Here is an 18,916-nt window from a genome sequence, read left to right as displayed (position 1 = left end):
GTATACCAATTGTACCTCAAAAAAAGTTTTTCTAAATCAGAAACAAAGAAATTTTTATAAAGACCTCATCTAGAACTCTGGAATCCTACAGATCAGAGTTTGAATCTCAGCTCTGCCGTCAACTTCACACAAGTGTTATTCTCTCTGGACTTCATTTTTCCTCATATTTAAGGCAGATATGATCATGAACCTTAACTTTTAGAATAAGGAGAGGGAAAAATGAAGCCCTGCATGTAAAATACATAGCATAATGACCAGTATATATGGTATATAGTTCAATATATGCTGAGCTAGCCTATATTGAACTATATTTGGAGGGAATTAGACTCATCCCTAAACTACCTTCCAACAAAGTTACAGTAAGTTGAGCATCTCAAGTTCATGGTTGAATAAAATTTGACTGTACTCTAGAGTTTATTTGTATGCATTCTGAGACACTTAATATTATTCAAGGGAGTATCTCAGATATCCTAGGGAGACCCTCTTAGCAGATCCATAGAGCTGCAAATTACTTTTGTGCACAAACAAGAGCATGACTGTGATGAGAGAGGAAAAGCTTGCCCAGTCACAGCAGAGTTAGCCATGGAGGTTAATAACACACTCTGCTAAGAAGCTGTAGTTGTAGGATAGAAGAAAACTATAGTAAGTGTTATCAAAGAGCCTGCCTTGAAAAATCAAGGCTATATAATAATATATATGTAATTATATATAATTGGATAGACTATTGTGAATTCAAAATCAATAAATGATTTGATAAATTCTTACTCAGAATAAACTAGAAATGATGCAGCCCAGTATGTGTGCCTAACACACATACAAAGAAATTTGTATAATGGACTGTGATCCATTTTTCTGTTTTTCTCATGTTTAATTTATCCTCATTTAAAAAAATACTAATGTGGAGGAAAAAATTAGATAGGTAGTTCTGCTATGACACTGTTTGAATTGACATTTAAGTTTGGCCTACCCTTTGTTTATGTATATTTGCTTCCAGCATTCATTGGATTTTATGGTTGAGAAGCGGGCTTTCTTCTCTCAATATTTTTGTGCTATTTTTAGGTTATTGATTATTGAATAAATGCTGAATCTAATTTTATCATTATTTAAAGTGACGATCATGTAAAAATTAAAGATTATACTTCTAGAAACAGAAATAAATGGGGGCGCCTGGGTGGCTCAGTCTATTAAGTGTCTGCCTTTGGCTCAGTTCATGATCTCAGGGTCCTGGGATGGAGCCTCACGTTGAGCTCTCTGTTCAGTGGGGAGTCTGCTTCTCCCTTTCTCTCTGTCCCTCTCCCAGCTTGTGCTCTTTCTCTCTCTCTGTCTCAAATAAATAAATAAAATCTTTAAAAAAAAAAAAAGAAATATAAATAAATTAGATTATATTTTGATGTGATTATTTATTAAAGGTACTTAAATTCTCAAAGGAAAACTGGAAGAATGTTTTTTCTTTAATGGAAGGAAAAAACTTATAATTCTGAGGAGTTTTTGACTTCTTATATTAAGTCAATGAACTTCTGAAAGGTAGGATAGATATTTCTGGATTTGCCATTGTATGAAATGATTGAATTCTGTTTATTCAATGAGATTAAAAGATTTTCGGTTCTCCATGTTACAGTGAATGTATCTAATGTTTTCATAAAATACAGGTTTGTAAAAAGATGTGTATATATTGTGCTGTTGGTTATTTTTTAACTCAATACATGAGAGGTTGATCAATAAGTAATAATCTGCTGCTGATAAAAACACAGTAAAAAAAGTGTCATGACTTAATACGGGGTACATAGCAAATAAACTTTTAAGTGTGTCATCTCTTTGCTTGCTTTAAAATGACTTTTACATGTATTATTTGTTTCCCATAAGCATCATTTTATTTTGGTTTTCTATTTTTTTCATAAACATCATTTAATTTTTTTTTAAGCAATATGCTTCTACCTAAATGTAAGACAGGAATAAAATATTTTTGTTTCTTTAATAATTCTAAAACAATAATATTTAATATATTATTTACAAAATAGAATACCTCTTTAAAAGCCATCAAGTTATATGCATGAAAATACATTATTAACATGTAAAAAGTTGTTAGAAAATAAAGAATTGTCATAACAAAAATGAGTGTCAAAGATCAAGGAAACCAGGAAAAGTAAAGACATGCTAGAATGAATGTCTGATACCTGAGAGTAATTAGACTTTATTTTATTACCTCCTTTAGATTTAATATGGGATATTTGGTTCACTTGTTTTCTTGAGACCTTGACATCACTTATATAATTCATTATACAATACATAGGTCTTTCTGTAAGCTATATATATCTATGTCTTTTGCACTGATTGCATAATTTTGTACTCCTCTCCCCGGCAAAAAAGATCACTGCTCTTTTTCTTCTGACCTAGAATTTCTATAGTGTTATTTTTCCTTAGATTCAAATATAATAAAGTGTTCAAAGTGAGACTAAAAATTTATTTACATTAAGAGTTTGAACATTTAAAAGATTTATGTAGCTGAGTCTAAAGTTGGGAACCATTTATTCATTCATCAAATACCTACAAGTCACAAGTATGCAACAGATACTGTGTTGGGCAGTGAGAATACCATGTTGGGGAACCAAAGAATCACTTATACAAAACATCTTCTTTAACAATCTATCAGGAATTTTAATACACGCCTGTTAAAGGAATTTTTTTTCCTGCAAAAATTTACATAACAAGCTATGAGTTATAATTTTACAACACTTTGATTTGGATCAAATAGTTGATGGAAATGTTAAGATGTTGTGACCACAAATAAAGAAAAATAATTTTACAAAAATCTGATTAACATTATTCCAATTCCAGAGTAATAAATGATTCTGAGAATAGTGTAAGATTTTGCAGTGATAATGCATAAAAACCTTAATTTTTATTCCATATCAAGTCATTATTATAGCTGTCCTTTCAGAAAATTTTCTTATAAAAATATACCATGACAACTTAAAATATCAGTTGGCATTGAGTTTTTAAATATTTTTTTTCAGGAAAGTTGGTGCTTTATATAGAATACTACATATTATTTTCCTCTCTCTTACAATGATTTTTTTTTTTTCCTGAGAAATCTTGGATGCTTTCATCACAACTTTTGGTCTTGCAACCCTTTTCAGACATATAAAATAAGAGAACACACTTGGGGAAAAAAGGAATTTCTCAAAACTCCCTAATGTTTCACATATTGGGTTACAGTGTGTGTATATGCGCTCTTTAACTTCCTTTTCTGGGAAACAAGGTATGAAGTAAGTAGGATGATTTTCCTCTGAATTTATGTTACAAGAATCTAATCATCATGGTAAATTGTTAATGACTAATAGCCCTCTAACCTGCTTTATGTCTATACAGCCACAGGATCAGGTTAAGTTCACTGAAAATTTCATGGCTTTAGCATTTAATATTAAAGTTGGCAGTGAAAAAGGAATATTTTGAGTGCCACTTCTGTATTGAAGAAAACACACATCATAAGAAACCTCTTGTCTTTAATTTCTAATTCATTCCACATCACCAGAACATATCCATTTTTAATGTTTCTCAAATATTTTCAGCTGGGAGAAGAAACAGTGGGGTTAAAATTTAATGTAAAGATCCTTTCTGGTGAAATAGTGTGCTTGAAGGAAATCACTAGAGATTAGCTGGATGAGTCTGACTCATGACAAGGGGCGATCTTGACAGGAAAACGATGACCTACCCTCCCAAAACATCTTTAATAAGAAAAATGTGTGCTTAATATCTAGGGAGAGAATAGAGCACTAGAACAGAAGTTATAAATTTAAGGGAATCTGCTAACTCTTTTTCTCCCTGGGACAAACTTAAGACATCTTAACCACCATAAGTTCTGGAACACCCTAAGGTACAGATACACAGACTTATCTGTAGCAGGAGCTCTAAATACAGAATTGCATTTTACAATGATTATAAAGATGGATTTAAGTGTAAATTCATATTCCTTGAAATCTATAAAATTCTTTTTTTGGCATTTCTGTTTGTTATTTGGATTTAATGGGTCTGACCTATGAAGAAAAGGATTTCAGGGGATTGAATATCTGTTTAGGGAGAGCAGCCTGGCTTAGTAAACTAAGAATTGGAAATTGTGACTACCAGTTTCATAGTGATTTGATTTATAGCAGAGTTCCCTGCAAGAAAGAGTATATAAATTTTTTATTAAATCTTGGAAGACATGTTAGTATAGTACAGAGTTTCCCACAAAGCTGATGGCCCTGTGGAATGTAAGAAATTCTGTAATTTTATAATTTTTTTTGCCGGCAAGTTCAAATAATTATTTGAGTGTTCAATTAATACAAACTTTTATATCTTTGTGAGTCAGCATTTTCTTTGTTGAAGAAAGACATGTCATTTGTTTAATCTGATATCTGCTTTGCTGGCCAAACACTGTGGCTATTTATTTGCTTATTTATTTAAAAGCCATTATTCAGACAGATTCCTTTGTGAGTACTCTTTATTTTTGCTTGAGTACTGAATTCCATTACAGATAATCTGTCTAAATAAACACTATTGCAGTGAGTTGAATGTGATCCAGTTTGCATGTTGAGTGCAAAGATGAAGTTGCTTTGAATCAGGAGAAGACTTTTACAAGTTGCAAATGTTCTTCTGACTTCTTTCTGACTCATGAAAGCTTTTATAAATCTACCCAAATGTTTCTTACCCAAAGGGACAATCAGTGATTATAGAAAGGTGACAGAAGGCAACTGGTTGAACTGTGTTGTCTTAAGAGAGATCTATAAAGTAATTTCTTAGTCTTTCCATAAAAGTCTCTTTGATTATCATCCACTTTTCTTAATAACCAACACCTATTCTGTAACACATACACACACTTGTACACAGGAGGCAGATGATTATATAGCATTAATTTTTTTTTTAAAGATTTTATTTATTTGACAGAGAGAGAGAGAGATCACAAGTAGAGAGGCAGGCAGAGAGAGAGAGGGAAGCAGACTCCCCGTTCAGCAGAGAGCCCGATGCGGGGCTCGATCCCAGGATCCCGAGATCACGACCCGAGCCGAAGGCAGAGGCTTAACCCACTGAGCCACCCAGGCGCCCCTATATAGCATTAATTTTTGCATGAAAACATTTTGTTAGATTGCAACTTCTAAAAGATCTTAAAATCACTAACATTCTAGGCAATTTTCATTGAATTATAAACTTTGGCAAATCTATTTGTTTATTAGTTGCACAGAGAATTTCTAAAAATAATAAAAATTACTTAATAGGAAATTTTCTGGCAATTATGCAAAGAATAAAGCTTTTTTGGTTTCTTATTAAATTTTTGAAGACTATATTGTAAATCCCAAGAGACTGAACATAATAAATGCAGTAGTTGTTCTAATTGCTAGTTACCTCTACCAGAGCAATAAAACAATAGCCACAAATACAATGAGTGGGATTGTTAATTATGGAACTAATCTCACAGTACAGTTCCATAATCTAGAAAAATATATAATATGAAGTGATTAAATTAAAAGATGGAAGGTATTGAATAACCACATTAGTTTAATAAACCAAACATTCATAGACAACGCTCTCTCCTAAAAAATAAAAATAAATATATGGAAATGTTGTATTATATATGTAGTCCTCCATGCCACAAAGTGGAAACTTAGTAGCACAGAGAGCTGAGTTTGAAAAAAAATATGTATATATATCTTAGTCTAGATATAGAAACTTAGAAACACCTAATCAAGAATAAAGTTTGCTGTTGTTTCTCTGTGGCATTGATGCTGTTGACCCAAGACCATGAGGACATGCTCTAAATTGTTTTCTTTTGTTTTAATACAACTGATGAATCCCTTTGCAAAGAAATATATTTTCCTGGCCAGAATAAGGTGTCTGTGGACCAGAAATAACTTCCCTGTTTTCAACTGAGTTAACAATAACAGAAACAAAATGTGTAAAATTTTCTCAGTTACTAAATTTCTTACTTAAAAGTTGAACCTTCACTAGCATTGATGGTTGGGGTTGGGAAACTTGTTGCAATCAAAATTTAAATTTAGATGTCTTAGCCAACAACGTTATTCGTATTTATTCCTGAGATTTTCAGCCTTTTTCTATAACAAGCTATGATGTTTCCAGTAATGCCAGATATCAAGAAGTTTGCAAAACCAGTAATATATAACTGCGTGGATTAAAATTTCACATAGCTTTATTAGTATTAGGTAGAGAAATTAAGAATAAAACCATGAAAAACATGGAACCAGCAAGTCGTGGTAGAAAACTTGTGTCTAGGAAATATAGTATTAATTATGTTTCCACAATACAAGAGATTAAAATCTATTTTAATAGTAAACGAAACACACATGAAAATACTAAGATAGCACATGTCTTGGTATATGTCTCTAGAGATAGGGTAGAAATGGTAAAGAATTAACAAATTGAAGCGTTATTTTAAATGAGGGACTAACTCAGTCATCCCTTCACTTCGTTCTTCACTGTCTTCATAAACGCATCATCTGTACATTCATTACTTCATTAAACATTTGCTGAATCTTGGATTTATGCCAGGCCTCAGTGTGGTTATGTAGGATACCTCGATGTCAAAACACAATCTCTGACCATTTGAAGTACATAGTTAAGTGGTGCCTGGGTGGCTCAGTCATTCAGCATCTATCTTTGGCTCAGGTCATGATCCCAGGGTCCTGGGATGGAGCCCCGCATTGGACTCCCTGCTCAGTGGGAAACCTGCTTCTCCCTCTCCCAACCCCCTGCTTGTGTTTCCTCCCTCACTGTGTCTCTCTCTTTCAAATAAATAAAATATATATTTTTTAAAAGTAAATAGTCAAAAAAGAGAACTAGACAAGCAAACCCTAAAGTTGCAGTAGAGAATGAACAATACAACCATAGAATCATATATAGAAATAGAGAAATAGAAGAAACCAAGGGATTAGTAATTCTATTGGATGGGTCAGGAAAGGATATTTATGGTTCCATATTGCTAGAACAAACCTGTATGTTGAGGAATCTGAAGGCTTAAAAACTTTAAGAAATACTGATTAATAGAAGAGAGAATTCTTAAAATTGTTTATTGGAGTTAAAGAGGACGTTACAGAAAAAAAGAGGCTTGTACTAGTTTTAAAAATATAAATATCCCTGAAAATGCTAGGATGAATCACAAAAGGTTGGTGGACAAAGAAGCTCACAAAACGATGGTGGATAAAGAAGCTTGATAGTCTATCAGTTCTGTATTTTTATATTAAAAAAAATCTATGCAACCTTTAGTGACTTAAAATAACTGTAGACTTAATTATTGTTGATGATGCTATGGATTGGAAGTCCAGGCATTTTTCTGCTGATGTCATCTAGGATCACTCACACAGCTGTGATTATCGGAAAGCTTGAATGGGTTGGAGGGTTGAATATGATCTCAGTGCTAGCAGGTGGTTGGCTGTCAGATGGGTTGCCTCAGTTTTCATCCATATGGACCGTTATCCTTTAGTAGTCTGAGCTTTTACAACAGCATGACAGTTTCAGGTTCCAAAGAATCAAGAGTGGAATCTGTAATGTCCCTCTTTTTTTTAAGACCTTACTCTCTTTAAGTAGTTTCTACGCCCAACGTGGGCTCAAACTTATAATCCAAGATCAAGAGTCACATTGCTCTGTGGACTGAACCAGCCAGGCGCCCTTGTAACACCTCTTAAATATAGGATCTGAAATTTCAACAGTGTTAATTCTGCTACACCCTTTGACACAAAGACAGTTTTAATTCAGGAGGGAAGAAAAGTAGACAAATGAGAAATGATTTAGGTCAACATTATATAGAAACTCTCCAGTAAGTCAGAATTTTAAGTTAGGAGTGGTAAACCAGTGGGTATAGAATTGAAAGCAAGAAAAGGACAAGTTCTAAATTATAGGCATGGGGACACTGACACTGGCAGCAAAGGAGCCATCATGTAGCCAGAAGTCAGCTAATGGAATGAATTAGATGGTGGATGACAAAAAAGTGGAAGATACAGTCTGTCAAGAATGAAGTTGACTATACCTGTAAGAATTGAAGAGAACTCACAAACGATTTTTTGGTGTTTGAGATTGAGTTGCCTGAGATAGAAAATTTACATTCCTTGTCTTACCAGTTTTCTGATGGCAGCAGTCTTGGACTAATAATGAGTATATTGTGAAATTTAAATTGATGGCAGAAATTTGTCTCCCTTAATATTTACCACATTATGATTGGAGTATAAGGTGTCTATTCATTATCAACAAATTGTTTAGCGAGTTTAGTCTAGGATTTAGATTAGTAACATACACAGCAACATTCAAAGAACAATTGATTGATTTTAAGAAACTATTTAGTACAGTAAAATATTAGCAAACCAAATATACCAACATACAAAATTTATACATTATGACCATGTAGGATCTATTACAGGAATGTAAGATTGGTTTAACATGCAGGAATCAATTAAAGTAGTAAATTATATTGGTAGACTAAAGGACAGAAATTGCGTAATTATACCAATAGATGCAGAAAAAATATTGACAAAAAACAGAGCTCATTTATAATAAAAAAAAATCTCAATAAACACAATCTGATAAAAGTCACATATAAAAGACCTACAGTTGCGGTATCCGGGTGGCTCAGTGGGTTAGGCATCTCAGGGTCCTGGGATAGAGCCCTACATTGGGCTTCTTGCTCAGTGGGGGAGTCTGCTTCCCCTTCTCTCTCTGCCTGCTGCTCCTTCTGCTTGTACTCTCTCTTTCTCTCTCAAATAAATAAAACCTTAAAAATAAAAAAGATGTACAGTTAACATCATAATTATGCAAGACTGAATGCTTTCCTGGTAAGATCAGAGAAAATGCAAAGATACCACTTGAATCAATTTTCTTTTTTTTTTTAAGTAGGCTTCAGGCACAGTGTAGAGCCCAAGGCAGGGCTCCTACACTCCTACACTCACGACCCTGAGATTAAGAACTGAGCTGCAATAGAGTCAGACACTTAACTGACTGAGCTACTGAGGGATCCCCCCACTTATGCTACTTCTATTTGACATTGTTCTGGGGGTTCTAGAGAGTGAAATCAGGCAAAAAAAGAAATATAGGCATCTATACTGGAAAGAAAGAAGTAAGATTTCTTTATTCATAAGATGGGTCTGTATATAAAATTCCTAAGGAATCCTTCCACCAATCTATCTAGAACTAATAAGCAGTTCAGAAAGTTTGTGTTACAAGATCAGTATATATTAAAATCAACTGCATTTCAACATGCAAGTGGTGAACAATCCAATAATAAAAATAAGAATGCAGGGGCGCCTGGGTGGCTCAGTGGGTTAAAGCCTCTGCCTTCAGCTCGGGTCATGATCCCAGAGTCCTGGGATCAAGCCCCACATCAGGCTCTCTGCTCAGCAGGGAGCCTGCTTCCTCCTCTCTCTCTCTCTGCCTGCCTCTCTGCCTACTTGTGATCTCTGTCTGTCAAATAAATAAATAATATCTAAAAAAAATAAATAAATAAGAATGCAGTTCCTTTCAGAGTGCTTTCAACAATAATAAAATATCTAGGAATAAATTTAACAAAATAATTGCAAAAACAGTTCATTGAAAGTTACAAAACAACACTGAAATAACTTACAAGCTTAAATCAGTAGAAATATCCTCTGCTTATGAATTGGAAGATTTAATATTGTTAGGATGGTAATTCTCTCCATTACTCAATAGATTTATTTTAATCCTTACCGAAGTTACAACAGGCCTTTTTTTTTTTTTGCAGAAATTGGTAAGCTGATCTTAAAAATTTAAAAAACCCAAAAGACCTAAAATCATCAAGAGAATTTTGAAAAAGAAGAACAAAGTCAGAGTGCTTTCATTTCCTGATTTTAAAGCTTATATAAAGTTATATATATATAAATACATATATATAAACCATTTTTAATTTATATATTATTGTATATTTTATGTACACTATTTACTATACTAAATATATATGTATGTATACCAATAGTATATAGTACATAGTCTAAGATATATATATACGTATATACACACACAGTTATAAATATAGATACCTTTGGCATAAGGATACACATAAAGATCAATAGAAAGGAAGTCCAGAAATAAACCCTAACATTTATGGTCAAGAAAACTCTAACTTTTCAATAATCAAGGTGCCAAGGCAATTCAGTAAGAAAAGCACAGTTTTTTCAACAATTGAACTCCACAGGCAAAACGATTAACTTTGACTCTTGCCTCATACCACAAACAAAACAACTCAAATGGATTATAGGGGCACCTGGGTGGTTGAGTTGGTTAAGCTCCTGACTCTTAATTTTAGCTTGGGTCATGATCTCAAGGTTGTGAGATAGAGCCCACCACCAGGCTCTGCACTGAGAGTGGAGTCTGCTTAAGATTCTCTCCCTCCCTCTTCCTCTACTGCTCCATCCCTAAAAAATAAATAAATACATACATACATACTAAAAAATAAAAATTAAATTTAAAAAATGAATTGTCAACTCACATGAAGGGATAAAACTATAAATTTTTTTAGAAGAAAACACAGGAGAGAAATCTGAGACCTTGGATTAGGCAAAGACTTCTTAAGGTAAATCACCAAAACCTTTCTACATAAAAATAAATAGGATCTTACCAAAATTCAGAATGTTTGTACTTCAAAAGAAAGCATTATGAAAACATACTAACAAATAATAAGCTGGAAGAAAATATTTGAAAAGCACAGATCTGATAAACTCCTCGTATTTAAAATAAACAAAGAATATACCACTCAATAATAAGATTAAAAAACTCCAGTGAAAAGTTAGGCAACAGATTTGAATAGTCACCAAAGAGAATATATAAATATATATCCAACATCATTAGTTATTAGAGAAATTAAAATTAAAATCACAATGAGATACCATTTCCTACCCAGTGTTATCGCTAAAGTAAAAAGAAGAAAAAGAAAAAGAAAACAAATGATAGCAAACGTAGTTGAAGATCAGAGAAACAGGAACTTTCATACGTTGTTGATGGGAAGGTAAAATTGCACGGCCAACCTGGAAAGCAGTTTGCCAGGTTTTTTAAAAAGTTAAACATGAATTCACCATTCAACCCAGCATATTCCCCTCCTAGGTATCTAAGGGAAATGAAAACATATGCCCACATAAGACTTGCATGTAAATGTTCGCAGAAGCATTACTCATAATAGTTACAATTGGAAGTGACCTAAATGTCCATCAACTAATGATGACATAGACAAAATGTTGTATATCCGTGCAATGGAATATGAGTTGCAATAAAAAGGAACGGATTGCTGATCAATGCTACAACATGGATGAAATTCAAAAACATTTTGCTCAGTGAATTTTCAGTCATAAGAGACGAGATACTATATGATTCCATTTATATGAATGAAAATTCAATTATGGTGCTGTTTACATAACTCAACAAATTTACTAAACAACAACTTAATTGTATTCTTGAAGTTAAAAAAAAAATACAAATGAAACATAGCCATTTTATTGAACACCCAACTCTGAGTTGGATCCCAAAGAAAAATAAGACTGACAACCAGTGGAAAGTTCTCTAGACTGGATGTCAAAATATGAGATTCTTGGTGCCAGCTTCTCCTTGCCAATAAAAATGTTGTGTTTGCAAGTACCTTAACATTTCTGAACTTTAGTGGCTCCATCTATTATAAAAGTAATTTGGGATAGGTGATTCCTTAAATCCCTGATTACCTATAAAATTCCATGAGTCTATTCACTTCTTAAAAATTATAGGAAGCAACAAAATATTATAAGAAGCATCCATAAAAATCACAGGATGCAGGGTTAAACTCTCAAGTAATAATTACTATAACTTCACCAATTTTCTTTCTTTAGCAGTTTTATGTTTTAGAATGCACTTGGGTATATAATTTCTAATTCTTTGGACCAATCACATTTCATTGAGTACCCACTATATGTATAAAGTATGAATGCTATGGAAAAAATTAAAATATATAATACCACCTCAAAAGAATCTTTCATTCTCAAAATAGATGCCATAATGATGATATATAACTGGGAGAAGAATGTTAGATGTGATGGCTCACCGAAGAGATTTAGATTGCTTAAAACTGGAGGATAAAATAAGCCTTTGTGGGGGTAAATACAATTTGAATTGAACGTTGAAGAACAGATAAGATTCATATATGTGAAAATGTGAAGAAACTATATCCATTTGGAAAAATTACATGAGTAATATAGGAAAATTCAGAGAAAATACTACAGTTTGGCTGTATAGGAATGAAAAAGTGAAGTAAAAAGGTATAAAGTTGGATAGTAAGTTTGAACTGGACTGTGGAAGATTTTGAATGTTAGGAGGCTTTTTATTGATCTTTTTTAAAGATTTTATTTATTTATTTGACAGAGAGAGAGATCACAAGTAGGCAGAGAGACAGACAGAGGGTGGGGGAAGCAGGCTCCCCGCTGAGTAGAGAGCCCGATGCGGGACTCAATCCCAGACCCTGGGACCATGACCTGAGCTGAAGGCAGAGGCTTACCTCCCTGAGCCACCCAGGTGCCCTTCATTGATTCTTGATAGGTAAATCTTACCAAATCTTTTTTTTTTTAAATTAAGACTTTATATCTTTAGGACAATTTTAGATTCATAGCAAAACTGAGAGATGCATGCACATGCATAGACTCCCTCATTGTCAAAATCACTCAGAAATACAGTAATTTTTTTATTTTTAAGGATGAACCTACATTGATATATCATAATAAACCAAAGTCAATGGTTTATATTAGGGTTTACTCTTAGTGTTATACATTATGTGGATTTGGACAAATGTATAGTAGCGTACAGGGTAATTTCATTGCCCTAAAAATCCTCTATGCCTCACTTATTCATCTCTGCCCCTCTTCAGCTTTGGCAACTAATGATTTTTTTTACTGGCTCCATAGTCTAGCCTTTTCCAAAAAGTCATGTAGTTGAAACAGAGATAGCCTTTCAGATTGGCTTCTTTCACTTAGTAATATACATTTTAGTTTCCTTATTAACTTTTCATGACTTGATAGTTCATATCTTTTTAACACTGAATCATATTCCACTGCCTGGATGTACCACAATTTATTTATTTACCTACTGAAGGATGCCTTAGTTGCTTCCAAGTTTTGGCAACTATGAATAAAGCTACTATAAATATCCATGTGTAGATTCTTGAGTGGCTGTAAGTTTTCAGTTCTTTTGGTTATACTAAGGAGTGCAACTGCTAAACCATATGCAAGATTATGTTTAATTTTGTAAGAAACCACCAGACTGTCTTCCAAAGTGGCTATACCATTTTTGCATTCTCAACAGCGACTGGAGTTCCATTTCTCCACATCTTCACCAGCATTTGCTGTTATAGTATTCCAGATTTCAACCATTCTAACAGTGTATAGTGGTATCTAATTGTTGTTTTAATTTGCATTTCCCTGATGACATAACACATGAAGCATCTTTTTATATGCTTATATTTCCATCTGTATTTCTTCTCTGGTGAAATGTCTGTTAAGATCTTTGGACCATTTTTTAATTGGGTTGTTTGCTTGCTGTTGAGTATTAAGAGTTCTTTCTACATTTTGGGTAACAGTCCTTTATTAGATGTGTCTCTTGAAAATATTTTCTCCCAGTCTGTGGCCTGTCTTCTAATTATCTTGACATTGATTTTCACAGAGCTGGAGTTTTTAATTTTATTGAAGTCCAGTTTAGCATTTACTTTTCTCATGGATTATAACTTTGGTGTTATAACAAGTCATTGCCATACCCAAGGTCATCTAAATTTTCTTTGATGTTGTCTTCTGAGAGTTTTATAGTTTTGTGTTTTATATATGGATCTATGATCCATTTGAGTTACTTTTTGTGCAAAGTATAAAGTCTGTATTTAGATACACTTTTTTGCATGTGGATATTCAGTTGCTCAAGCACCATTTGTTGAAAAGATCATCTTTGCTCCATTATATTGCTTTTATATCTCTGTCAAAGATCAATGGACTGAACATATAGAAGTCTATTTCTGGTCTCTATTCTGTCACATTGATCTGTTTGTCTCTTCTTTCCCCCATTCCACACTTGATTACCATGGTTTGAAGTTGAGTAGTGTCTGTTCTCAACTTTGTTCTTGTTCAATATTGTGTTGGCTATTTTGCATCTTTGCCTTTTCATGTAAACTTTGTTGGTATCTATAAAATCAAATTGTTGGGATTTTGATTGCAATTGTAATGAATCTATAGATCAATTTGGAAAGAGATGACATTTTGACAATATTTAATTTTCCTATTCATGAACATGGAATATATCTCCATTTATTTAGTTAGTTAGTTCATCAGATTTTTGTAGTTTTCCTCACTTAGATCTTGTGCATATTTTGATCTGCTAACTTTTGAGTAGCAGAGTAAGTTTTTCAGAGGTTTGCTTTAAGAAAATTTATCTAATTGTCTTGAAAAGGGAGAAACTGGAAGTTATAAGCCTGGTTGGAATGCAAGACAATAAAGATGTGAAGTTGATTAGTTGTAGTGAAAACAAAGAGTGTGACATGGAGGTAACTAATGTTGCCAAAGTAGACCTAATAGAATTTGTTATTACTTATGTAAGACCAAAAGATGCTGAGTTAATAATGAACAATAGTCTAAATTCTTTAACTGTTCTCTCATTCAGTTCTCCAAAGCACTGAATAGAAGTAAGAGCTATCATCCTCATTTTATAGATTGGAAAACAGCAGAGAAAATAATCCAAGGGTCATGTCTGTAACAGACCATGGTGGGTTTTGTTGAAATCTAATAGCTGAAGCCTGCTCTGAGTCCTCTCCACAAACTGTGACTTGAACCTTAGTTACTGGAAATATTGAGGTATACCATATGAGCAAAATTCACTTGAGATGGAATAAGAAAAATGATTTTGGATAGCTTGTTTTTCCTCCCTTAACATGTATATGTGTAAGTCTTAGTTTGTGAGCTCAGTGCTCATAAAGCATTTAAAAAAATGAATTTCATACAGAAGCTAAGAATTTTTAATTTATTTCTATTATTTTTTAAGATTTCATTTATTTATTTGAGAGAAAGACAGAGATAGTGCATGATCAGTGGGGAGAAGGCAAAGGAAGATGGAGAAGAAAACTCCCCACTGAGTAGGGAGCCTGGCATGGGGCTCTAGATCATGACCTGAGCTGAAGGCAGATGCCTAACTAACTGAGCCACCCAGGGGCCCCAGAAGCTAAGATTTTTTAATAAAAATCCCTATTGAAATTCTCAGATTTTATATTAGCTAACTGAACATAATAAAAAAAGTTTTTAAAAAAATAAAGAAATTCTCGGACTATAGAGCAAGTAAGTCACATGGATCATTATCATCATCTTCTTCATAGTAGAGCTTTTTTTTTTTTTTTTAAAGATTGTATTTATTATTTGACAGAGAGAGATCACAAGTAGACGGAGAGGCAGGCAGAGAGAGAGAGAGAGGGAAGCAGGCTTCTTGCTGAGCAGAGAGCCCGATGTGGGACTCGATCCCAGGACCCCGAGATCATGACCTGAGCCGAAGACAGCGGCTTAACCCACTGAGCCACCCAGGCGCCCCACATAGTAGAGCTTTTTAATAAGAAATTCCATCCTCCTGGGCGCCTGGGTGGCTCAGTGGGTTAAGCCGCTGCCTTCGGCTCAGGTCATGATCCCAGGTCCTGGGTTCGAGCCCCACATCGGGCTTTCTGCTCAGCAGGGAGCCTGCTTCCTCCTCTCTCTCTGCCTGCCTCTCTGCCTACTTGTGATTTCTCTCTGTCAAATAAATAAATAAAATCTTAAAAAAAAAAAAAGAAAAAAAAAGAAATTCCATCCTCCTATAAATGGGCAATGCCTTCTATACTTTTCAAGTTGTATATGCTGTATATATCATTAAAATCATGTAAAAAAAGTGATAATGTGGAAAATGTCTTATAATTTTATGAAAAGAAGATTAAATAAATATATTTATAAGCTACATGTGCATGTGTGCACATATGTGTAAATCTAAAAAAATAAGGAAAAAAATACATAAAATTTTAACTTCAGTTATCTCCTTGTAGTGAGGTTATAATTTTTCTTTTTTCCATTTTGGACTTCCTTGGATTTTCTAATGATCTGACATTTATTATGTTCATTTTTTTTAAAGGGCTTTAAAGACTTCATTCTATCCAAAATAATTGATGAACTGTTGATGAACTATATAATTCAATTATTGAAGTTCTGTGCTGCTTCTAGTTACTTTGTTCCTAAGTAGAATTGTCGTCTTTCAAAGTTATACCTCTTGCCTCTTGCTTTCCTGTGTTATTTCATTTTATAGAATTCATTTTTGCATTAATTGCATTTTGCTGATTTTGATTTTCACCACTGTAGCTAGGACTGCTTGTTGCCTATCCAATATCCATTCTGTCCTTTCTCCTTAAAAATAGAACTTTGATTTTGTTGGGAATGGCACAGCACCCAGTTAAAAATCAAACAGAAAAATTGAACAAAACAACACAACCTATGCATCCATACCTGCCTTGGAGATAAACACGTGTATAGTGTGGTCGATATGCTGTGCGTGGGAGTAGTTGGTGGGAACTTGTCATAAGCTACTTAAAGAGGATTCAGACTCAGCAGACACATGTCCTAAATTATGCCTTTGTATTTCCTTTTTATTTCAATATGAAATTCAGACATGATGGCTGGTGATGCAATAAGTGTCTTATTTCATTTACTCTGAAAATTCTCTTAGAACTTAATCTATTTTCATGTTATATTCTAATTTAATGTAATTATACTTCTAGGGGTTATACTTCTATTAGGCCATAATCACCTGCCTCCTGTTGGATACCCCAGGATTAATTACTCACAAAATATACTCCAGGTGATGGAATAATTGAACACTTAGGTGGAGTTTTTATCCTTTACATTAAGGCTAAAAAGGGAAAACAGCAGGAATTTTACTTGGGCACAATTGGTGCTGAGATGTTCTTTTGAGTAAGAATTAAGCATCTGCTTTAATTTTTTCACAAGGATATTTTGATTCATAATGGTAACTGCATAATTATAAGAAAGAATGATAATAAAAACAATAATAATAACTATAGTTTATTATAGTAGTTGAGTACTCTAAGTTGGACATATTAAGTCCATCATACTATTTAATTCTTATACCAACTGCTATTAAGTACTCATATTTATTTGCACATTTCATTAAGATACAGAGGCACATATATACTAAGTAACTTGGTAAAAGTCACACAACTAGGAAATGTTAAAGCAGGAACTTGGTCAAAGTTACATTTGAATTTTAAAGATTTGCTAAGGTATGAACCACAACGCTATTCTCCTACCATGTTTCCATTTTCTTTTATCAAAGTATATTCTTCCAGTTGATCTAAAATGGTGTCAAATTGGGGAGCCTGGGTGGCTCAGTCAGTTAAGCATCTTCCTTTGGCTCAGGTCATGATCCCAGAATCCTGGGATAGAGTCTGGCACCTCGGTGCAGGGAGGGAAGGTGGTGGGGAGGGTGGTGGCACCCTCCATGCTCAGCAAGGAGCCTGCTTCTCCCTTTCCTTTTGCTCATCACCCACCCCCAGCTAGTGCTCTCTCTCGCTATCTTTCTCTCTCTCAAATAAATAACATCTTAATTTTTTTAAACTGTGACAAATTATCTGCATATAATTTAAAACAAAGGGAGTCTTTAAAACAAAGGGAATCTTTTGTATACTTGTATCCAGTGATAGTATTTATAGCCTAAAGGGAGTCTTTAAAACAAAGGGAATCTTTTGTATACTTGTATCCAGTGATAGTGAATCTTTTGTATACTTGTATCTAGTGATAGTATTTACAGCCTAAAGAGGCATAGGGAAATATGGGCAGTGTGAATTCTATATATGTAAAATAAAATTGTTTTGCAGTATATCAGTTGAACTGTGATCTTTTGATTTCCAAAATATACTAGGTTGATAGCTGTTCATACCGTCAGCACCTCCTTCTGGCTTTTCTTACAATGGTTAAAGACTCTTGAGCCTGCACTCGCAGTCAATACTCTAAATTCCCTCAACAGACATGCATTCCATAAAAATTGGATAATAATGTAATAATAAAGAAGAGTATATACAGTTTATTTGGAGATAGCACATGATTATCTTTTTAATCAGAGCCTGATTTACATTAGTTCCACCTTGCTATGTTATGAGACACTAGGCAAATTATGACTGACTTTCCTGAACCTCGGAGAAAACTAAAGGATGTAGTATAATCAATATCAGTGAAATTGAATTTTTTTAAACATACGGTGCAGATACAGAAAACATGTATAATTACAGCTGCTGTAATAAGGGATCTAATAGAATCATGAAACTTTCTGAATTATTTTCTGTCCCATCTTAGCACTTTGTTTTCTACCTAAATTTAAACATTCACTTGCTTTTCATAAATGCTGTTTTTGCAGAATTTCGTGCTCACAGCCTCGTGTTCCACATCTGTGTGGAAAAGCCTACCCAGGGAGTTGCTTTAGCATTAGACACATGATTAGACACTGATAGACACATGGCATTTAGTAATACCATTAACATACTCTGCACCACACAATGGCAACAGATGTCTTAAGTTCTAACAACTAATCAAAAAGTAAATCAGCCAACATAAAAAACATCTGGAATCCTAGAAATGGAAGAATTTAGTCAGAGATCACTCAATATTCTATCAAATTTGTGTTAATTTGTGAAAAGCTGTGCTGGATGTTTTTATGCAAATGAGGCCAAATATACATTTTACTCTGTGATCTCCAAAACCATTTACTATAGAAAGCACTTTGTCAGGTTCCGAAGCCCTTCTTCCGAGGCCTGAGATAACTCAAGCTTTCAGAAATAATTCTCTTATTAAAGCAATATGTTCAAAGTGAGCAATGCAAGTCCACAGGGAATGCTGCTGAGAAAGTAATGGTCTGC

The sequence above is a fragment of the Lutra lutra genome, chromosome 11, assembly GCF_902655055.1.
Source record: "Lutra lutra chromosome 11, mLutLut1.2, whole genome shotgun sequence".
NCBI classification, from domain to species: Eukaryota; Metazoa; Chordata; class Mammalia; order Carnivora; family Mustelidae; genus Lutra; species Lutra lutra.
This window is presented reverse-complemented; position numbering follows the sequence as displayed.